This window comes from Halichoerus grypus, chromosome 11, assembly GCF_964656455.1.
Source record: "Halichoerus grypus chromosome 11, mHalGry1.hap1.1, whole genome shotgun sequence".
Lineage (NCBI taxonomy): Eukaryota > Metazoa > Chordata > Mammalia > Carnivora > Phocidae > Halichoerus > Halichoerus grypus.
The window spans coordinates 99,203,603-99,226,888 of record NC_135722.1 but is presented as its reverse complement, the minus strand read 5'-3'; the positions used below and the strand labels follow the sequence as shown (position 1 = coordinate 99,226,888).

Below are 23,286 nucleotides of genomic sequence, written 5' to 3'. Positions count from 1 at the left end.
TTATTAAACTGTTTAAACTCAGTGGGGCATAAATACAACATATTTTTTTCTAGCCACACCTTCCATCACGTTCTCTGGATTCTCTCATTAACAGATACCCGGTCCCTTTCCTGGATCTGGATCCTCTGGTGCTGAGACAGGGAGGGGGTTTAGGAATGATGGCTGGGGTCATTGTGCCAAACTGGTAGCCTGAGCCCGTGGAGTAAGCCTTGGTCTCTAACTTGTCAGCCTGGCTCCATCCCCTGCTGGTGGCTTTGCCCATGTGCGGGTACACACAGTGGTCTTAGATTAGCGTTGGCTTCACCTGTTCCCCCGGTGCCGAGGATCATGTCAGGAAGGGCAGCCATGGCTGCATTAAGCCCCTGCCAGTGGTCGACCCCCAGGGAGGGCCATCTCTTCCTGTAGTGGACACAGGCCCGTGGCAACTGCCCCTCCTCCAGACACCTTGCCCTTCCACATCCATTTTGGGTTGTGGGTTTTCTTTCGTACTCTCTGAGAACTGGGGAGACCCCCTCCCCCTGCCCCATTTCCTTCCCAGACTCACAACACTGTAGTTCCTTCTGGCCTTGGCCCAAGCTGCTCTGGGCTTCAACCACCACCCTCCTCACTCCCCGTGCCCCGGCTCCCACGTCAGAAATCTTCAGGAAAGAAGCAAGCGGAGGATACAAGTCAAACCTCTGCAGGAACCCCTCGCTGTCCCCACCTCCAGTCAAAGCACTGGAGTGTCCCCTTTGTCCTGGGAGTGAGGCATCCTACAAGCACTCCCAACCTCCCTGAATAATTCCCTCAGAGCTCCTCTCACCTGGCTTCGGGGAGGGAGGGAGAATTCTAAACAGGTCTCCACAAAATCAGTGGTGGGCCCCTCTCTCTTCTTCCTTAGACTGCGATGTTGCACTCTAGGGTGGCTGTGGAGGGGGGTGACAGGGCCTGATCTACCCCAGTTGTTGGGGCCTCTCTTTAGGATGTGGTTCTCTTAGCATTTCTTTGTACCCAGCTGATGATCTCATTGCCCGTCCAAGCCCCTAACACACCTGCAGGGTGGAAGATCTTGAGGGTCGGTGAGGTCTCAGCCCTCCGTGGAGTCCGCCCTAGCCTCCCAAGCTGCCAGTTTCTCCTCCGGACCCCCACGGTGGTTTGGATTAATTTGGGGCCTCTGGTGGTATCCTTAGCTGTTTGCAACTGTTTTTTCTGGGAAAGGAGTGGGGCTCAGGCATCCCCGTACCCAGTCTGGCACCTCGCGGACACACGCTACAGGCTTATTAAAGGAAGGAATGAAATGGATGAACTTAATTAAGAAATAACGAATGAGTCAGTTACTGAGTAAAGGAAGGAACTAATCAGCGAGTGAATGACCGAAGGAAGGAGTCAATTATCCCAGGCCTATCCTCAGCCGCTTCCTGTTCGCCAGCCTCCCTCCCGGGGAGCTCCCAGGAAGCCCATCTGCAGCTGGCCCTCCGCTCAGCAGATTCCAGGAGAGCGGGCTGCCCAGCCCACGGTAATGGAACTGTTAGCTCAGGAGGCAACAGCCTCACCGTGTAAAATCACCATCTATTCTAGTCAAATTAACTAGGTAATACTCTGCATTAGTGTAAAATTCTCCATCAAACCATGAAGACTGGCATTTAAAACATTCAAGGCCCGAGAAGGGGAGGAGAGGGCAGAGAAAGTAAGAACCCCGCTTTTTCCTGGCAAGTACGTTTGAAAGGCCTCCCAGCCTCTGTCCAAGCAGGGAGGAGTCCCACCCCGGATTGTTGGAAGCCCGGGCCTGATGCTGCTGCCTGAGTCTCCTCTCCCAGAGCTACCGAGGTCCTCCTCTGCTCTTTCTTCTTGGGGTCACGGCTCCTACACCAGGCCCTTGCTCTGGGGCTCAGTGGGATGATGCTAAGGCCGTCAGGGGGAAGGACAAGATGGAATGTCCCCAGCACAAGCACGCATGTCATTTGCTGGAGCCCCTGCTCTACAAGGAAGCCACCCTGAACCAATCATAGAGCATGCTGCATTCTTAGAACCCAAAACGTCCAGCCACGCTACACTCCCAGCGGTGCCTAGGGAGCCCCCTAGCAGCCCCGTGATTGAAGGGAACAGCGCCCACTCCTGAGCCTGGCGGGATATTAAGGAGAGCACCTTTAACAGCAATTGGGCACCTTCCACGTAGCCAGGTACTAGGCAGTGGAGGAGAGCTTTAGTGGGAGATCACAGACCTAGAATTGAGGTAGCTTGTGAGCCTAGGATATGGGGCTCTGCTTCCTTTACCTTTCTGGCATCCTCAATTAGCACCCGGTTGGTGCTTGGCAAATGCGACAACAGATTGCATTCGGGAATAAAGAGTGAACTAACAGTCAGTGATACAAGGCACCTATACATACACCCATCAAACCGGCAGCCACTCATCCCAACCCCTCGGGGCTTGGTCCTGGAGCCCCCCGCAGGAGGGGGAGAAAAAGAGGCAGCTTCCCAGGGGGCTGTTCCACGCCGAGGTAGCATACTGGCTGCCATGCCCTGGGGAGCCAGCTCCCTGCATAAATGCACAGACAGACAGATCTTATTCAGCATACAACATTCAGGGCCCTCATTTGGAAAAGACATTGATTCTAAACGGCTGTTTGCCATTGACAAGCCGCAGCACCAAGGCAGACAGCTCTGGGTTATCCAGCTTGCAACCCTCCCCCCCTCCGTCCCCTGCACGGGCAGTCACGACGCACCCCAGAGCCCCTCTGCTCTAGCCCCGTGCCTCAGCTGATACTGCATTCCCAGCCACGGACTCGCTTGGCAGAGACCAGATGCCAACACATCCCTCCCTGTCCCCTGGGGACCTCAGGCCCAGCTGTAGCAGCCAGGCAGCCTTGGGACCCTGCAGTCCCCACCAGCCCCCACCCCCAGAGCCCATCAGCACAACTCCCCATCTCCCTGTCCCCTCTCCCACCCCATCCTCCCTTCTTACTGCTTATGCTTGTGTAGGCAGGAGGCAAGCAATGAGAATACATTAACATTTCCTTAATTCTATCTGTGCCTCCAAAACTCTGAGTCACAACTGGGTGGGTTTTCATGCCTGGTGAACTGTCAGCCTCATTCAGAAATGCCATTTTCTACTTTGCTCCTGGATCAGCAAGAGGACAAGGGGTGGGGCCCATGGGGTGAGGGGCGGCACACCCAACGGGTACTGATCCTTGCCCAACGATGATGAGATCAGGGCCCGGGCAATTCCCAAGAGAAGTCATACGGGACTCTACTAAGAACCTTAAGAGCAGTACCTTGCATTTGTATAGCAATTTTTACATTTTACAAACTGCATTTGCCTACCTTACTTTGTCATTTGTATACCCATTCCACATATGTGGAAACTGAGGCACAATGCTTTGAAACGCTTGGCCTGAATATCACACAGCTAGAAATGATAGAGTCAAGATGAATACCTTACCTTCTGACTCCGCGTCCATGCTGTACCACCTGGCCTTGCAGCTGCTGGGGAAACTGCAGGCAAAGTCACTTGCCCCCCGGGGCTGGAGAGTTAAGGTTTGTTTGACCCTGTAGCAGCAGTCCTGTGCGGAAGCCCCGACACATACTTTACTGGCCAGAGGTGTTTTGAAAGAAGTCTGGATGTCTTAGGCATGGTGCACGTTCTCCATTTGTCCGCATCACCCCACCCCCTACCGTGTTATACTGATCCGTTCACACATGCCCCTTCCCTGCCTGGCTCGAGAGTTTGTCCCCTGCATGAAGTGTCTGCCACCTAAGGACAGTTCTGTGTTTATATGGGGGTGGGGGGGCACCTGTGGAGTATGATCTCTGGGATGTTAACCAGCACCCTATGCTCAGAAATGGCTCGCCATTAACACGTATTACAGTCTATGTCCGAGGCCGTCTGTTGGGCACTGGGTGGACTGGAAGATGAGTAAGTGTGGTCCTTTCCCTCCAGCAATGTCGTCAGTCACAGAAAACAGACACAATAATCATATCATAAGCCAGTGGTGTGAGTACAAAGATGCCGTGGAAACATGGCAGCCTGGGGGGGGTGGGGTGACGATGAAGACGTGGGTGCATATTGAAGGTGGGAGGGCGCTCAAACACAAGGACTTTCCCGACTGGCTCAGGACCCTGCTCCAACCACTCAGCCACTCCCCCCCGTCCCCCGTCGGCGGTGCCTGGGCTTCTGACGTCAAGATTCAGGGCTTTGCCTTGCCAGCTCAAGCATTTGACCACAGTAGCTACACTTCTTTGAGTGTCTGTCCTCTCTGGCTTAGCATCAGGGAAACTCAGAGACAAGCTACCAGATTCTGCCCTGAGTCGGTCCTGCTTGGACAACAAGGAATGCTGGGACTTTGGTACCAAGGGCTGGTGGGAAAGGAGGAAGAGCTTGAGCCTAGTGTGGCTGGGATAACAGAAACTCAGGGGGTCCGTGGGGTTCTCAGAAATCCAAGAGAACAGGAAAAGCACAGACCTATCTTGAGCCTGCGCTGATATCCAGTGGCCCCAGCCCGATAGGTGGAATTTCCTATAACGGAAATTTCTGGAGAAGTATGTCTCTATCAGTTGAGAGATATTTCAGAAGTAATGCATTCCAAATAATAAGAAAAATTAAACTTTGCAAATAAATTGCTTGATTAAATCAGAGGGAATTCAAAGTTACCTACAGAATAATATTCATTGATTCATTGGCCATTCATTCATTTCACAAATACTAAGCCCTGATTATAGAAGCTAAGCACTATACCTCTCATTTTTACTTATTGCACTACTAAGTGTGCTCTTGATGGTAAAGGAAAAGGTAGTGACCACGCGGGTATTGTGCATAACTCGGGCAGGCCACAGAAGTGCCCGTATGGGCCTGGCATCTATACATATGATGGTGAAACATGGTTGAGAAACTTAGTTCTAAAGGCTGGCTGGGCACTTCCTTCCCCAGCTCACACTGCCCCGTGGCCGTGGGCCTGCAGCCTCCAGGCTGGGTGCCCTACCTTGATGAGGTTCCAGGTCCATAACCTGCCACAAAACTGATGTCCACAAACTCACAGTTACTCAAAGCGTGCTCCCTCCGCTGACCCCTGGGGGTTCATAACTTTGTCTTCAAAAACCTCATCACCACATCACGTCCCAGAGCCCCAGTACTGTTTCTTGCTCCTGTCCTTTGTCTTAAGATAGACAACGTTCTCCTTCCCGCGTATACCCATCACATCCTCTTCTCATCCAGAGAGGAGCTGACGAACTAAATCCCCCTGGTACACGAGTACCCATCACAGCCCAGAGTGCCCTAACTGGACCCCTTTCTGGAGAGATGCCAGGCTGGCTCAGATCCAGTGAGATGATATTTGAGTGCTTTATAAAGCTGGAAGGAAATTCAGGGCTCCTCTGGGTTTATAGATTTAGGAGGCTGGAAGCTCAGACATGAAGAGGAATTTTCCCAAGGACACACTGTTAATACAACTGGTTAATGATTGTATCAGTTATCACTTCTTAACAAATCACCCCAAACCTCAGTGCCTAAAAGCAACTGTAGCTCACAGCTCTGCAGACTGGAAATTTAGGCTGGGCTCAGCTGGTAAGCCTCCTGCAATGGGGGACCTCTTGCAGGTCAGCTAGACAGCCCTGCTTCTGGGGACAGACTGTAAACTGGGCAATGGAGACACCTGGACCACGTGTCTCTCCCCATCTCATCCAGCTGGCTGGTCCGGGTGGCAGCAGCGTCCCCAGAGAGCGAACAGAGGCAGGCAAGCCTTTTGAGGACTAGGCTTGGAACTGGCACGTCAACACGTCTGCTGCATTCTATTGGCCTAAGCCAGTCACGGGACAGCCAGATTCAGGGAGGATGGAGACAGACTCCACTTCTTCATGAGAAGAGCTACAGTGTCATGTGGCAAAGGATGGGGACACAGAGAAATGGAGCACTGCGATCCGGCTTTGCCACCTTCAGCCAGGACCGGAATCCGTGTCTCCTGACTCCGTGCTGAAGGCACAGCACCCCGTTCGGTTCGATCTGCCCAAATCTCTCCCACTGTCCATTCTAGTCTTCTCTTCTATAATTCAGAAAAATCTGTGCTAGACAAAAAAAAAAAAAGAACTAGCATAGGACAGTGGGTCAAATGCTTCTGTATCCTTGGTGTAGAGTCAGAAGAGAGAGTAGGAGCTCAGCTTCTGTGTAACTATACCAGCATCCTCCCCCCTCCCCCACCGCCCAGCACAGCCCTCACTTCTAACTCCCACCCTCTCCAGGACAGAGGCCAGAATTCCTCTCCCTGTCCCTTCAGCAAAACCTCAGATTCCAGATCTCATTTTTTTTTTTTTTGCAACTATCCCACATTACTGTAAGCTCCCTACCACTCCACAGTCCTGGAAGGGGGGATGGCAGCCAATTTTTCCAACACTGAACAAGCTAGCCCCTGGAGTCACTTTTGAAACACCACCAATGTGTTATGCCAACTTCTTTTCTGGGGGAGAACAAAAGCTATTTTTCTCTCTTTTCTTCCCCTGATGGAGAGAACCAAGACCCCTTTCTGTATTCAACTTTCTCTTCTCTGGCATAAAAAAAAAAAAAAAGAAAATTAAAAACAAATCTGTCAAGATTCCCACCCTGCCTTCCCAGTTACATTTTTTAATTCAGTTGGCTCCATGCGGGGGAGTCTTCTATTAATAGGTATACCAGGAGGCTTAGCAACTCAGGCAGAAGAGCACCTACAAGAAGGCTGCAGAGGGCTGAAGCCGGAACAGTGAGCAGGAATCAAACCCGGCTTAATTAGGAAAACATGACTTCCCTATTAACGTCCCTGTCCGTGTGATGCTGCCGTTAGGAAAAAAAAAAAAAAAATGCCAAGAAGCTTATTTGTTTTGCAATTACGGATGAAATAAAAAATTACTTGGTCTAATTGGACCTCTTTTACTAAAAGAAGCGTGTAAAATAACCCCAGTTTCATTAGCAACTCAAAATGCACTGCTCCGTGTGCTACATATGTTTAAGTGAAATGTGGAGGGTCAATTTGCTATGTAAATTTCCACAAATTTGGCTAAACTAAAACGATTAACCTAATGTGTATGCAAATTAACTTAATTGATAACGACTTTTCTCCAGGAACTTTAAAAGGGGGGAAAATGATTCCAATTCTAACAATCCTCCAAAGTGTTCTGTCACCCAATAACTAAATGATATCTTGACAAATTAAAGAGAATATAATGAAATCAGATTAATTAATGCCAAGACCAATTAGCACATGCAAAGAAACAAATCTCAGTAACAGACAAATCCAGCAATAATTTGAATGAGATTTTTGAAAGCTTTCCCTATTTGTCAGTTTGTGTGTGTGTGTGTGTGTGTGTGTGTGTTTAATTCCATCTTTTGAAATGTTCCCTTTTGTTTAGGATATAGAATGTAAGAACTGGAAGGGGAGAGACCACACAGTGTGAAACCTCTACTTTAACTGGTTAGGAAACTGAGCCTCAAAAGGTGAATTTATTTGTGCGAGTTGGCCCAGACATAATAGCCCTAGAACCTCTTTCTTCTACAGTACCCACCTGCCAGCAACACCCTCGGACGTGGGAAAGCATTCCATTGTCCCTGCGTGGGAGGGCCCTGCTCTGCAGAAAAGCACCCACACTCTCATTCTTCCCAGGAGATAGTTGGTTTCCCAGCTTGGAGGCAGGGAGAACATTCTAGAAGGCCCTTCCAGCTCTGGGACTACCTGATCCTATAGTCTACATTGGAATATTTACCATATTAGAATGCAGTCTACATTAGAATATGCCTATATATTTAAGAATTGAGAGGATTTTCATCTTGAGTCTCTTTTCCTTGACTCAGGCCACCTTTTTCACACCAAAAGCAATCATCAAAGCAAGCTACAGAGCTAACCCCAGTCCACACCGGGCTTACCTTGAACCCCTATACAGTTAGTAGTGACTTGTCCGGGTTGATCATTTGGCCGTGAAAGTTTCAGTCCGTCTATCTCCTTCCCCACTCCCCTCAGCTAAGGCTTTGAGCTAAAAGGCAGAACTCTGGGTTGGGTTTTTATTTTTATTTATTTTTTTCTTGGTGTTCCAGATGATTGTTGCTGCAAGACTGAAGTCTGAATTGCTCCCACTGGGATCCTCAGACAATGGCAGAGTGGAAGGAGTGGTAGGTCTGGATGGAGCGGGGGCATCAGGGAGCAGTCAAATCCTATCCAGCAGCCAGTGCACAAACAGAGTCCACTGGGCTCATTCCATGGACTCTCGCCTAGGGCAGCCTCCTTTGGTCAGCTCCCAGCTTTGGGGCTCAGCTCTTGCCTGAACTTAGGCAGGGCTACACCCTGTCAAGCTGGAAGAATAAGGGCAGGAAAACAGACACGGGCTGGAAGTCAGCAGACCCATCACCTGGCCCCTGACCTTGGCCAATACATTTCCCCTCTCTGGCTATCAATTTCCTCCTCTGTAAAACAAGGAAATGGGGATGGACTTAATAATCTCTTCTGGCTCTGACTCCAAGTCTCAGCTTTCTGGGCACAGTCTTAGGCTCAAGAAGCACCAACCACATGGGGCTGTTGAGCGGATTCATGGGTATATATATGTAAAGTGCTTAGAACAGTGCCTGGCATATAGTAAGTGATCAATAAATATTATCGTTAATATTTATCAATTTAAATATTTAAATAATATTTTTATCCTGCCAAGGGACTCCCCCACCCCTGTGTGAGCTCTCTAGTGGTACGGATTGCTAAAATGGTTTAACAACCAGATGGGGGTAGGGTGGGGGTGGGGCTCTGCTTTGTAGGGCTTGCCAGTTACCTAGGTGTAAGTAATCCCACTAGGACTGATTTCAAGCTGTCAATATGATCTAAAACACCTCACAAAATTTCTGAAAACTGAGCAATTAGCTTTTGCAAGCCAGTCAGGGACAGTTCCAGAGAAATGCAAAGCCACCCATTCTCAAGTACCTGGCTGTTGACCACCTTGCACATGTAGAGACTGGACGTTAATTAAATACAATGTGCTTGCAGCCACCCTCTCACGTGGTGCTCTTTGCAGCCACCACCCAGCCCCTCCCTATCCATCCACTCCCACCTCCTCCCCTCAAACCCTCCAAGCAGAGCAATCCGTGTGTACTTTGGAAACATAAACTCACACTATCATTAATCGAAGCCAAGCATCATTGAGAAAGTAAATCTGCTGAAAAGAAACATTTATTCATTTTTAAATTTTGATGATGTATATATTAATCACTGTTGGGGATTATCCATTCCATGTACTCTTGGGTGAGTCAGTCCCCTTGTGCTCTGCCTTTGCCCCCCAGCCTATCTTGTTGGGATTGTTTCACCTAGATCCTAAACTTGACAGTCCTCCTGCTCCCAGGAAGTTGGTTATTTACCGACTGAAAATGGAGAATTAAAAGAAGAAAAATAAAACACCTTTCCCGGCGGGGGCCATAAAAGGCTCATGAAGTCATGAAGACAATTACTGGCAGGCCTGTATGGAATACCCTCTGTGAGTCATCTGTCTTCTGTTGGCAATAAAGGCTCATAGCAAACTAACCAGGAGGGAGGCCCGCTCACATGCCCTGTAATTAGACGGAGCTGCAAGATGCTTCCTTTCAAACTTCATGTGGGAGGATGCGTTCTGGCTCCAAGTGGCCCTGCCTCCCAGCCCGGCCAGCCTCGGACTCCTCCTTTGGCCACTGCGCACAGGCCCTGGGCCTGGAGCTAGGAAGCAGGGCCAAGGCCGCCGCCGCTCATCAGAGGTGCCTCCCCTCAAGGCCCTTACAGTCTATTTAGAGAGGCAGGCAGCACGTAAAAATTCAGAAGTGGTCCTGAGCTTTCCAAACTGGCAGAGATGCCTGTCTTCCCCGCCTCGTCCTTCACCACCTGCTGTCCTGAGCTCTATGTTCTGGCCACATTCAAGAGGCTCTTTCTCAAGTTCATTGTCCACCTTCTGGCCTGCATACCTGCACGAGTGCTGTTCCCTCCCCACAAGGTCTCGGCTTGCAGAGACATAGTGCAAACAACAAGCTCCGAGAAGCCTTCCCTGACAAGTCTCTAGACACATTAACTAGCTCTCCTCTCCCCGCCCACCTTTCTTACTCTGTACTTATCGCATCAATTATAGATACTTATCTTGAAATCTTTTTCCTCGCCCCAGATTGTGACTTTGAAGCAAGGCAAGGGCTGACTAATGTCTTTGAAGCCCATTTGTCATCCCACCCCAATCCAAGCTTCTAGAACCATGCACTTACCTAAGTAAGTGCTCACCAAATGTTGGTTGAAAGAATAAAGTACCAAAAAAAAAAAAAAAAAAAAAAGTATAAGGGGAGCCTGTGACATATTTAGAAGAAGGGGTAAGGGCTGGACATAGCTCCACAGCCGAGTCTAGATCACAGGGAAGACAGCTGGGGTCTCAGGCCTGGCCTTTGCCTCCGATGGAGGCAGTCCCCATCGCTCTACTCTCTTGCTTCTGAGGTTCTGTCTCCTCATCTGAGACTCTGCTTTTTGCAATCAACACCTCCATTCTGACTTTGTATAATAAGAAGGGGTCAGGGAGAGTCTCTGTATCTCAGGACAACCATCTAAGACACTCGGCTCCCAAGGGCAGAGCCAGGGATGCAAATTAGCACTGGCCCACGGGCCCTACACTAAAAAGAAGTCTGCTGGAATCAAGATCAATTGCTGGTTAAAAATAAAAGATAAGGTGGTGCTGATGCTGTGTTTTCCTGAGCTCAGTGCGTAGATAGCCGGAGCCCTCTTCCCCAGGACACTGGCGAGCCAGCAAAGGGCAAAGAATTATGGGAAAGATGAGAGACTTTGCAGGCCGCTGGTTGGAGTCTGAATGTGTGGGCCCTTCAGCACAGACGGGAGGGACAGAAGAACTGCATCCGATGTCAGATGCCCACATGAGCCGTTTTGCCGTGGCGGGCACTTGCCCTTTTGAAAGCGCTGTGACCTAAGCTCGCCCCAAGCTTCCCGGAGGGCCAGTAAAGCAGGGAAAGGCCTTTCAGTCACACAACAAATCCTGATTTATTCAGTGCTTACCATGTGCCAGGCACTGCTCCCGATGCTAGAGATACCAGAGTAAACAAAATAGTCCTAGCCCTCATGTTGCTTCTACGCCGCAAGTGGGAAGGGGAGGGCAAATACACAAGTAGTTAATGACCACTGCCAACAATTTGTCACAAGAATGTACAATGGCGTCTTATTCCAGCCTGAGAGGTCAGGGAGGGCTGCCCCGAGGAGGTAACATTTACACTGAGACCAATAGGGTGAGTGGCAGTTACCCTGGTCAGAACAGACAGAATGTTCCAGGGAGAGACAGCTGCCGATGCAGAGGCTCCGAGACAGCGAGGGGCCACAAAAGGAACCAACATGGCTACAAGGTGGGCGGGAGGGGAGGCCGGTAGCTGCTGAAACCTGGTTGCTATCAGATCCCTCGTAGACCAGGCTGTCGATGTGAACTTCCCAAGGGGACGAGTCGGGGCTGAAGTCGCAGCCCCTCTCCGCTCACCGAGCCTTGCATCCCGGCACAGGCGATGCCCCCCTAAGAGATGTGTCTTCATCACAGCCTCACAAAGTCATCATCTGCTGGCCAAGCCCACGGAAATGTGCCCGAGCCACAGCACTGTTTCAAATTCACAGAGACGGTCCTCTTGGCAACTCTGAGGCCCCTGCAGGGCTAGACTTCACTAAGTCCTTGACAGAAGTGGGCCATCGTATTACTGAAGGTGGAGGGAGGGGGTGTCAGTGTTGAGGACATGGACCCAGAGCCAGAACAGCCTTCCATGTCTTTAGTTTTCTATCCAGACCACCAAGCAGCGTCACCTCTGATGGTCTCCTCACTGCTCCTGAGCTGGGTGAAGGGAGGGAGCCCGCGGAGGCCTCCTGACCTGAGCAGGACTGAGCAGGACTGGCCATGGTTGTCCTTGGTAGGGCCGCCCTGGGCAGACAGCCTCTGCGGGTCCGGCCTTGCTGGTTGTCTGCTCTACACTCCCGTTTCTTTCAGAGGACACCCCGGGACACAGAGCCCCCAGGGAGGAGGCATTGTTTGCACAAAGTGTCTGTCTTCGCCTGAGGCCAGCCGCTCAGCTGGGCTGGCGGTAGGAGTCCCAGGCCCCAGCTGGCTGGCGGTAGGAGTCCCGGTGCTGGGACCCACGAGAGCACTCGGTCGGAGTCCGTCCATCGGGGCATCCTAGCGGGCCCTGCAGGCCCAGCAGCCCGGGGTTCTGCCTCCAGCCCCAGCGCCTGGGGAAGAAAAGGGGCTTCTCTCTCCCCCGTTCTGTGGTCCTGCAGCGGCCACAGCCCAGCACCAGCCTCCCCCCGGCATCCATATCGCAGCCCTAGCAACACATTTCCAAGCTCAAGCTTCCGACCCCGCGTTGGCAGCTAAGCATGTCAAAACCGCCCTCCAGATCTGATTGCTGGCACCACAATCAGATAATACAATTCCCATCTATAGCCTCTAACTGTGGGCCCTGTATCCAGGCATAAAACCTAGGGATGCCTCCACAAACAGGCACAGCCTTGCCCTGGGGGCCGTGTTTAAAAACAATGTGGCATTTGGCAACTATGTACCATGTTAAACCTCAGCTTCCTCATCTGTCAGAAAGGAGGCAGAGAGGCAGTGACCTTATTGCAAGGGCTGTAGGGAGGAATAAAGGAGAGAAGCATGGAAATAATACGGTCCCTGGTGCAAAGTAAATGCCCAGTGTTGACTATTATGATTAGCTACTATTAACTGGGCATTGCTGGTGCGCCAGGCACCGTGCTAGAGGACTAACAAATATGCCATTTGTCCCTCACCACGACCGCACCAGGTGCGTGGTAGTAAACCGTTTCACACGGGCGGAAACAGAAGCACAGTGAGTAGGTTCTAAGCCCAGATCCGTGAGGCTCCAAACCACTGAACAGTACTGCCCAGTCGCCCAGGCGCCACATCTGCTTTCTGGGCAGCATCTTTTCACTCAAGTTCCTTGGAGGAGAGTCCTCAGGCCCGGGAAAGAGAGACCCATGACCCTCCCCGTCGGTATCTAGAGCAAAAGCTGTTGCTTTGAACTGTTCTGCGTCAATGTGGGGTGCTCACCGTGTCTACACCAAACAATGGGAGAGGCAAGGGGCTGTCTGGAAGGGGAAGGAGACCGGGATTCAGAGTCAGAAGTCTCGGCCCATCACCGATTAGCCATGCGACCTTGAGCAACATACGAAACGTCTCTGATACTCATTTCCCCATCTGTAAAATGGGCTAATAACTTCCTCCATAGAGATGCTCTGAGGATGAGATTGGATACTGTCTATGAGCACTCTCATATGAAAGTGAGCACTCTCCACCATAACATTATAAAGAATTATAAAAAATTGTCATTGAGGGGCACTTACGTAGAAGGAGTAAATTGTAAGAGCACCTAGGTTTAATTTGAGACGTGAATGTTGAGTCCCTGCTATATCAAAGGCACATATTCAAACTCAAAGATGAGACCCGGAAAAGGGATGCAGTGTCCCATAGGGTGCCGTGGTGCTCACAGACCAGGTTCAGGGTGCAGGCAGAATTTCCTGGGGAGACATGTGCACTGACCTTTCCAGAAGAGGATGAGAAGGTTGCTGGTCGGGGGAGGGCGCTCCAGCAGGGCACAGACTGATCAAAGGCTCAGGCAGGCAGCGTGCAGGGGGGCTAGACCGCAGGGTACACACACGTGAGGGCACAGGGGAGAGGCAATGAGGCTGGCACCGTTATTATCCCCATTGGACAGATGGAGACACTGAGGCACAGGGTGGGTACACACATCACACGGCAAGTAAGTGGGGTTGCAGTCAGCCCGGGGTCTAGCTCCAGAGTCCATGCTCTTAACTATATGCGGCCCAATCTCAAACTGTGGCTCTGGGACAAAAATGAACAAGGGGGCGCTGAAGAGGTTCTGGCTGAGAACAGGATGAGAAGACAGAAGAGGGGGAGGTGGCGGGAGAGGAGTCGGGAAACTCAGTGAGTGGGCCCACTGAGAAGAACCAGTAATCAGAAGTCCAGCTAAATGCGTCCGAGGCCTTTTCTAGCCTGCGTGTCAGAGGCCCCTCCCAGAGCACCCAGGCAGCGTCCCAGGCTCTGTGGGCTCCCCGCCAGCCAGAGCAGCCTGGGCAGGGCTCATGCCAGCAGATGATGTCATTACTTCGATGGCCTGGTTAGCACCCCAGGCCCCAGATGCCACAGCACCCCTGGTAGGTTCTCTGGACCCCGGGTCACAAGGTCGGGAACCCAGATGCTCTCCTCGCTCGCTCTCGGCCCCTTTGGACAGCAGCCTTCACAGAACTCCTGGCCTGTGTTTGCTGTGCAGGTTGGAAGAGGTGTAGCCCCGTGGCATCTCTGTGCACCTTACCCGGGGTGAGCCAGCCAGATTCCTGCCCGCACGAGCATGCAGCAACCTCGCCTTCTTGTTTACTGGTGGTAGGGGGCGGGGGTGCCCAGAAAGAGGGGCAGAATGGGAAGAATTTAGGCTTTGAAGGCAGACCAACAAAAAATTTGATTCCTGGCTAGGACACTCACAAGCTGGGCGACCTGGAGAGAACTCTTGAATCCCTGCAGGCTTCAGTTTCCTAATCTGTAAAATGGGGTCAGATAATACCTACCACACAGAATAGAGAAGTGCAAGGGTCCAAACACGGCTAAGAAATGCCTATCCCAAAGGACCTTCTGTAAATGCCAGGCATCCCTCCTAACCACTCGTGCAGACCAGCGTTTAAAAATCCCACTTGGTGGCATTTACTCTTTGCCCAAAGCATCAGCCCAGATAAAAACAGGTAGCCCCGAGCCTTGCCCCCAAAGGCACAAATGGAGAGGCCCCTTAGCTACCTCGGAAGAGAACTCCATCCAGCTCCCAAAACAGCCCTTCGATGTGGATACAACCCAGGGCTGCAGCCTCATTTCTTACGAAGAAGGCAGTGAAAGATTTATAGAGGAGATCTGTGTGGGACATAGCCAGAGGAGGGCAAGCTGGAGAGTAAGAAAGTGCACGTGCCTGGGGACAGGACATCTTAGAGAGGTGATTCCATACCCATCCGTGTTAACTGAGTCAAGAGCAGAGCCTCCGTGCACACAGAGCCTGCTGCTTTGAACACCCCGGCAAGGGAGGAAGCCAACTTGTGGTGGGTGTCTACTGTGTGCAAGCCCCCTCGTGTACGATGGCTCACTTGACATTCACAGCGATTCCCTATCAGTGAGGACACTGAGGCCAGAAGGGTTGAATAACATGCCTGGTGCCACACGGCATCACAGACTTCACAAAAGGAGGTGGCATTTGATCTGGGCCTGGAAAGATGGCTGTGGTTCCTACCAACAGAAGGCTGGCCTGGGAGGCCTTGAGAGCAGGGTCAACCCATGGGCAGAGGGCAGAGGATGAGCAAAATCAGGGAGGGTAAGAGCAAACCAGGTGTCACTCAGGAGGGGGGCTTGCCAGGAGCACAAGTCTGTAGGGAACCAACACGCACCAGGTGCTCTCAGGGTTTTAGAAACTTACTCAAGGTCACACAGCTAATGAGCGCTGGAGAGGAAAGTCAAGTCTATCTCATTTGACTTTTTTACTAAACCAAGACGGGACCTCTATGCTGCCTGAAGAAACAAGACATCAGTCAGGTGGTAAAGGCAGAAAAGAGCTAGGAATTCCAAGTTCAAAGAAGACACTGAAGTATGCATGGTCAGAATTGCTACCAAACCTAGTGACCAAAGTCTCCGGGTCTTCTGCCCCAGAGGACAGGAGGAGGGACCACAGGCCTGACTTCCTCTTGCCACCCACCGCGTCAGTCCCAGAGCCCGCAGCCCGGCCCCCTCTGTTCCCCGCAGTGCCCTTGCTCCTTGTGGGGTCTGGACTGGCCCCAAATCTCCAAGCCCCTTCCTCCAGCTGCTCTCCTTCACAGACTAACCCCTCCTCCTCCTCATCCTCTTTCTTCATGTACAAAAGGCAGCAAATACCAACGACATCACAAGATGGTCTCAGAAGTCAGGAAGACGATTCATTCTCTGAGGCCACAGATACTCTGTGTGGACTGAGCCCCGCTGCGTGCCAGGCCCAGGGCTAAGCCCGGGGGAGCCTGCAGGCAGCTGCCCCGAGCCCCTGCCTTCAGGGAGCAGGTGGTTCAGGGGAGAACAGAGCAGGAAGCCGTCCGACACTCCCACAGAAGTGGGGGAGTCAGGGAAGGCGTCCTGCAGAAAGTGCCAGCAAAGCGGAGACTCGAAGGACCAGCGGGAGTTGGCAAAGGGCAGGAGTGTTCAAAGCAGAAGGAGCAGCATCTGCAAGGGCTCGCGGGAAGGAAGAGCACAAGATTCAGAGCAATTGTCTGTAGTTCAGCGCGGATGAAGTATAGAGTCACGGGGGCAGGGGGGCAGGGGTGGCCAGAAATGGGGCCAGAGGGCAAAGCTGGGGCTGCATCTGAAAGGCGTGAAGACAGAGGTCCTTCACCTCTTCATGTGCATGGACCCCCGGGCAGCCTGGTGAAGTCTTTGGACCTCTTCCCAGAATCATGTCTTTAAATGCATAAAATGAAATACATAGGATTACATAGAAAATAAATTATATTGAAGTGCAGTTATAAAAATATTTTTTAAAAACTAATTTGCGATATAGTAATATATGAGCTTTTTATTAATGCAGTAAATAATAAGTTCTAGTGGCGGGTCTAATTACATAATTTTGAAGTAGTGCCGGGAGAAAATAATATTTCAAGATTAAGTGTAATAACTGTAATATGATGTAAAAAATACCTGTGATTTCCATGGGTGACAAAGTCACAGGTACCACCAAAATTACTGTGGCTTCCATGCCATGGACGGGGCCTACATTTGTAATCAAAGGAAATGCTAAACTCCAGTTAGTAAAATTGAAGACTTTTTTTTCCCCTTATCTGTGCTCATGATCCCCTGCTGGAAAGACTTGTTAAGGAATATTGCCTCGATCCTCAGCTCTTGAAAAGTCCTGCCCATGACTGCAGCCCCCTTCTGGTCTTCATCTCCCACCACTTGCCTGCTGGATCCTTTTCAGCCACCCCATCAGCCTTCTTGCCACTCCCGGAACATGCTAAGCAGGCAGCTGCCTCAGGACCTTTGCCCATCCTTGTCCCCCTGCTTGGATTGCCATTCCTAGAACTATATATGTGGCTCCCTCCCTTCTTTTAGGACTCTATTCAAATGTCACTTTATTGGAAAGGCCTTCCCTGGCCTTCCCTGGCCACCCTAGGAAAATAGCAACGCCCCTCAGTATTCACACCCCCCTTCTCAATCACACCTCTACTGTCTGACATTCGTACACCTTTGTTTCTTATGTTCCAAATAGCACAGACTTCGTTCTGTTCACTGACACCTCCCCAGCACTTGGAGCAGTTCACACGAGGAGACTGTGAGTCGCCACCCCCTTCTACTCGTCCAAATCCCTCAAGACCTCTACAAGACCCAGCAGCCCCATGAAGCCCCTCATCACTGCCCCCAGCCTTCTCTGGATACGTGTGCTCAGGGAGACAGGTTATTGAGGGTGGAAAGAATGCCTTGCCTTTTCCTGCATCTCCTCACTGTGCCTGGGTAGGGAGCAGGCATTATGTTAAGTCAGGGGTCAAATTCTCACGTTCTGGCAGGCCCAGGTGGCTATGGGAATGAACGTAGCTGTCTGGGTGACAGTGTGGAGTTCCACCAATAGTGGGCCGAACGGTGGCCCCCCAAAACATGCGTCCACTCATAATCCCCAGAACCTCTGGGTGTGCCTTTATTTGGAAAAAAAAAGGGTCTTTGCAGAAGTAAAGTTAAGGATCCCGAGATAAAGAGATCATCCTGGATGATCAGTGTGGGCCCTAAACTCCATCACAAGTGTCCTTACAAGAACGAGGCAAAGGGAGATGACATAGACCCACAGGGAAAAGGTGACATGATGAGAAGACAGAGGTAGATTGAGGTGATGTGACCACCAGCCCGGGAATGACAGGGCAGCCACCAGGAGCTAGAAGAGGCAAGGAACAGAGTCTCTCGTTGAACCCCGGAGGAAGCACAGCCCTGCTGGATTGTAGACTCCTGGCCTCCAAAATCGTGATGGACTAAATTTCTGTTGTATTAAGCCACGCAGTTTGTGGTAATTTGTTTCAGCAGCCGCAGGAGACTAATGTACCATCTCCAGGCCTGCCAGAGGGAAACACAGACCTAAAACTACATCTTCCCTTTTCTCTTCCTTTTTTTTTGTCCAAAAGAAACTAAAAATTCAACCTTTTATGTGAAAACTCCTAATTTCCTGATTGCAAACATTGAAGCCAACTCTGGCCAACGTGAGCAGACAGTAAGACTTTATTAGAAGCAGCTTGATGAACTGAGGAGAATTGAGGAGAAACTAAGAAAAAAAAAGCTGGAAAATAGGCAGGATCCAAGGGAGACAGAGCCTGCCATTCCAGACCACAGGGACCTTTGTTTAGGACACCGATGCCACCGGACTGCAACACACGGAGGTCACATGGAAAGCATGCGTTGCACGGAAGCTTGGGGCGAGTGGGGCGGTCAGTGTGCGGGGCCTGACCTCTTCACTGACACAAGGAGCACATCAAGGGATGCTCTGCAGTAAATGTTTGAGTGCTGGGCATTCCCCATGGGAGCAGAGGCTCCCAGCTTTGCTGTTTGGGACCCACAGTGACAGGTGCATTTTAGTCCCAGACGAGCGTAGAAACACAGCACGGACTCGCAACACTCGTAGCCTGACCGTGTGCTATGCGTGCTGACAGTTGTCTCTCCTCTCATTTCTTCTCGTGTCTGTCTATTCAATCCCATTCCATTCTATCTTATCCCGTCCTCCTCCCCCCCCCATTTTCATTCCTAGAGCGATGTATTTATGAAAGTAAGAGAAAATATCCCCCATGCATTGAAAGACTCAGAAAATATACCACTTAGGGACTTACTTAGAGATAGATTTTTCCCAAAATCAAAATGTAAGAATAGGCAACTTGGGATCCTTTCTAAACTGATTTCGAGGCCCGCGAAGGGGTCATAAATCACAGTTCTAAAAACACTGCACTGGAGCAATTGATTCTATTTTTAAAAAGAAGCAACCAACAGTATTTAGGACAAACAAAAACCGTTTTTGAGCTAGTCCCTGGACCGCCTGTTTCTGACCTCTTCGTTAAAATCTTGATGTATTGAGCAATGGATTGATTGATTCTGCTGTAGTAAGAGAGGATGTAGGAAGAGCCGACTTGGCTTAGGTTTTTCATGACAGCGTTAACTCTATGCATCTAGTACAGGGCCTGGCACACGGTCCGTGCACAACCACACCTAAGAGCAGCTAAAAACAGAAGGCTTTCCTCAGTTGCCTTGTCCTGTTGCCAGTCCTACTGGAGACTGGGTGTGGCCCATGGAAAGGGACCCACATCCACAGGAGGTCAGGAGCCCAGATGTACCTCCGAGCCCCGTGCCTCCCTGCCTCTCCCTCCCCGGCTCCATTTATCACCATCTTCATAAACACCAGCCAGGGAATGCTTTGTTTTCCCATCAGCCAGCATCGCCCTCCCCACCCCCTCTCTTTCTCTCATCTCTCATTTGGCAGCGATATTTGTTAAACTGCAAAAACACACAAAATCTGGCTCTATGGTTGGGGGCGGGGGGGAGCAAGGGAAGGGAAAGGGAGAGAGGAAAGACACGCTTTTCAACTTTGCTCTAATGTCTTCGTTAATTGAACTCATCAGCTAAAATCATTTGTGGAAATTTTTAAGAGAGAGGGAGAGAGAGAGAGAGAGAGAAAAGGAACTGATCATATGCAAGAGAAATAAGTCATGTGAAAATCCTTCAGACTGGGAGATTGCACTATTTATTCACCCAAATGTCCTGCTGTGTCTCTGAAATGCAGTGATTTAATGAGGTGCTGCAAAGGTATTTGTTATTAAGAAATTCTGTCTCTGCTTATTCTCCTCTGTGTGATTAGGACGGAGCCTGGCGGAAGCTCCTAACCGGCATGCTATTAAAGATTTAGGAGGCTGCTACTCTCCCCATTGCGCCCCTCTTACAAGTGCCTTTAGAAATGGTTCCAAAATTAAATATTGTACAAGCCGATCAGCCTTGTTTAACGCAGATGCTGAGTGAGATTTAAAAAGAAATTAGAAAAGCATTTGTGTTAACAGATGTTCTTCCTTTTCTCTCTTGGAGCCAAGATGATTCGGGTTGGGTCCCTCCCGAGCCACGCAAGAGCCAAGAGGGATAAGCCCCAAACTGGCAGAGGGAGGGGGCCTGGAAGGCCTGAAGGGGACACCTGGGTCCTTGGTCCCTCTGCTAGTGAGGACTTGGGGGCCCTACCCGAAGGAGCAAAGCAAGGTGCCAGCCTGGCAGGCTTTTCCCCAAAGCTCCCGGATCCTGCCAGAGCCTCTCCCAAGGCAAGGGCCTCAGCGGGTGCTCGCTGCAAATCTATAGCCACACAAACGCCATTACCTATCGCATCAGGGAAATCAGCAAAGGAGCCAAAATCTGTCCCCAGACTCATCCAGCCATTGACCCTGATGATCGACAAAATCCTCCCAAGGACTGTGATCCAGACCCTTCACCCAGGTCACACCAGCTCTGATCTAGCCCCCCAATAAGTTAGGCACCTGCTTCCTTTCATTTATACCATCTGCTTCTTCATCCCCAGTTAGCACAGACAGACCTGTGTGAGTTCTGGCTGATGTCTCAAATCTCTCTTGAATAGACTTTTTGCTCTGTCCTTAGTTAAAAAAATGGGGGCCGTCCCTTGCATAAATAAAACCATCCAAGTGTGTGGCCAGCCGAGGTTTCTCTAAGTCCCTTTGCCCCCACTCTGCAGACTGACCCCCCACCACCTCCCTTGAGGCAGGACTAGGAAGTAGAAGATCTGGAACTAGAATCGGGACCCCCGAAACTCCGTTAAATGTCCCATCTGATAAGATTCAGATATTGAGAAACAGATTGTGATGCTTTTTGCAATTTAGCTTCATTTATTGTTGTTGTTGGCGAAACACAAGGCTCGGAGAGACAGCGACTTGATCACGATCCCACAGAGCATCAGGGACAGAATCAGGCAAGAACCTGCATCCCGAAGGTCCAACTGAGTGTTTCTCCCCTCGGTGAGCCCAGGGCACCACCTACCGATGTTTATGAAATGCCTGCTGCTGGCCGGGCTCTGTGCAAGGCGCTGGGGGTACGTGGGGAACAAGCCAGACCCTCGAGGAGGCCCCTGTTTGTCAGAAGAAACAGACATTGAACAAATTTTTGCAGATATACTGACAAAAGGAATTCCAAGAAGGAGAATGGGGATCGTGGGAGTGAATAAGAAGAGAAACAGGACAAGTCTGGACTCCACTGCCCCCAAGGGAAGACAACGAACAAGCAATGTGTTTCACCACTGCCAAGGAGCCAACTGCAGACAGACAGCAGCTGCTGGCTTTCCCTTTTACCCTGGGGCATCCCTTGCCCTGTTCAGCCTGCTCCGACAGAAGCAATCCTCCTTGGTCCCTCCTGCCAACCCCTGCCCCGTCACTTGTGGAGTCCTGCCCCTGTCCCCATCCCCACCTCCAAACACAGGTGGAGAGTAATGACCTCCCTCCACCCCCACTATGACCACCGCAACCAGCCACTTCTTCTCGGAAGCCCCAGCCATGCCTGCCCGTCTCAGAAGCAAGAAGAAAGACAAGCTAAAAGAAGAACCAGGCAGCTTCCTAATTAACACTCTTGGAAACAGCCGGACCTCCTCCGGCACACAAATGAAGAGAGTCGCCCACAGCCACAAAGACTCTTGTTCTCATCGCTTGCTGGGTAAACGCTTCGTGGCAGACTGAGCAACTGGCAGAGGGAGGGGGTGGGTTGAATGAACGTGGCTCTGGGCCGGGCTGGGAGGGGTAGGGGTATGAACCACCATGCTCCATAATGAGCGGCAGCCCAGGCTTGGGAAAGCTCCCCACTGCTCTGGATCTCTGTCTCCTCGTCTGCAAAGTGAGGAGTGAGTCCAGCATAACCCGGCACCTGCTGGCTCACTTCTCCTACCTGGTCTCCTCCTTTTGGAGGTTCCACTGTGGAGTTCAGCTGATTATGCCCTATATCTCCTCCTGCCACCTCCTCTAAAATGCCCCCTTGTACATCAGCATCACCGAGAGACCTTCAAATAGACAGGTTCCCGAGTGCCCCTCTTAAAGACTCTGACTCAATTGGTCTTGGTAAGACCAAGTTGTGCCTGGGTCCCTTTCAGGCATTTTAATGGCCGAACAGGACCAAGAATAGTACCCAACAAGTTTGTGGGACTAGAACTGCCCCCTGGAGGCAGAGGAGACCCTTCTGGGCTACTCTCTCTGGGTCCTACTACAGAGCCCTCCAAATTCCAGCAATGGTGCTCCGGGCAGGGAGGTTATAGCAAGCATTGTGACTTTCAGCCTCTATCTGTGCCGTTCACCTGACCTAGGTCACCTCTTCCTCCAATCTCTCTTCTTCAAAGACCCCTGCCACAATCCCCACCCCAACCAAATCAACCAGTCTTTGCATAGCGATCAGCACTTACATGTCCGTGTGACCCTCAGTGCTTCCGTCCTGCCTTGCAGCCAGCTGTGGATACATCTGCATCCCTCTCTAGACTGCAACTTCTTTTTTTTTTTTTTTTTAAAGATTTTATTTATTTATTTGACAGAGAGACACAGTGAGAGAGGGAACACAAGCAGGGGGAGTGGGAGAGGGAGAAGCAGGCTTCCCACAGAGCAGGGAGCCAGACGTGGGGCTCGATCCCAGGACCCTGGGATCATAACCTGAGCCGAAGGCAGACGCTTAACGACTGAGCCACCCAGGCGCCCCTCTAGACTGCAACTTCTTTAGGAGAAGAATTGTATCCTCCTTCCACCAAGGCATCGCATGGTGCTTCAAATATAAGAGAGGTTCAGCGTCCTTAGTTGGGGAAAATAATAGTCTCACCCACAAAATGGCTAGAGAACAATATAAATTCTATATATTTCAGAGAGACGACAGGTACAGGCCAAAAAAAGCCTTAGCTTTGGAGTCAGAAGGGTGGGATCCTTGTCCCACCTCTGTAAAGTTTGGGCAAACCTGTAACATCTCTGGGCCCCAGGTTTTTTATCTATAAAAGCAGGTGGCTGGACTCTCCCGTCTTGAGGCTGCTTCACATGCCATGTCTCTCACTCGGAGCCCCTAACTACTGCTAGGCATTCAAAGAAGCAGCCTTGGCTCCTTGTTACTGGAAGAATCGGCACACGAGCAAAATCAGTGTTTCACACTTTTTCAGCCTGAGACGTGGAACCGTACCAGGATGCGTTGGGGGGGGAGGCTCCCCTCCCCTTCTAGAAAGATGCATACGCGCACTGACACACTCATATCCAGCACATTTTCCTTTGTCAACCT

At 50.9% G+C, this 23,286-nt stretch overlaps 1 long non-coding RNA gene across 2 annotated transcripts in view; it reads right to left on the bottom strand.

Moving 5' to 3' along the window:
* The window catches only part of LOC118540595 (uncharacterized), an 82,506-nt gene that overhangs the window by 30,864 nt on the left and 28,356 nt on the right, over nucleotides 1-23,286 (bottom strand). The window contains exon 5 of one of the 2 annotated variants that reach the window (XR_004919726.2): nucleotides 22,732-22,788. The exons of the other annotated variant lie outside the window; for it this stretch is intronic. This is a non-coding gene — a long non-coding RNA (uncharacterized LOC118540595). Of the gene's footprint in view, nucleotides 1-22,731; nucleotides 22,789-23,286 lie in introns of those variants that run through there. 2 annotated transcript variants of the gene reach the window in all.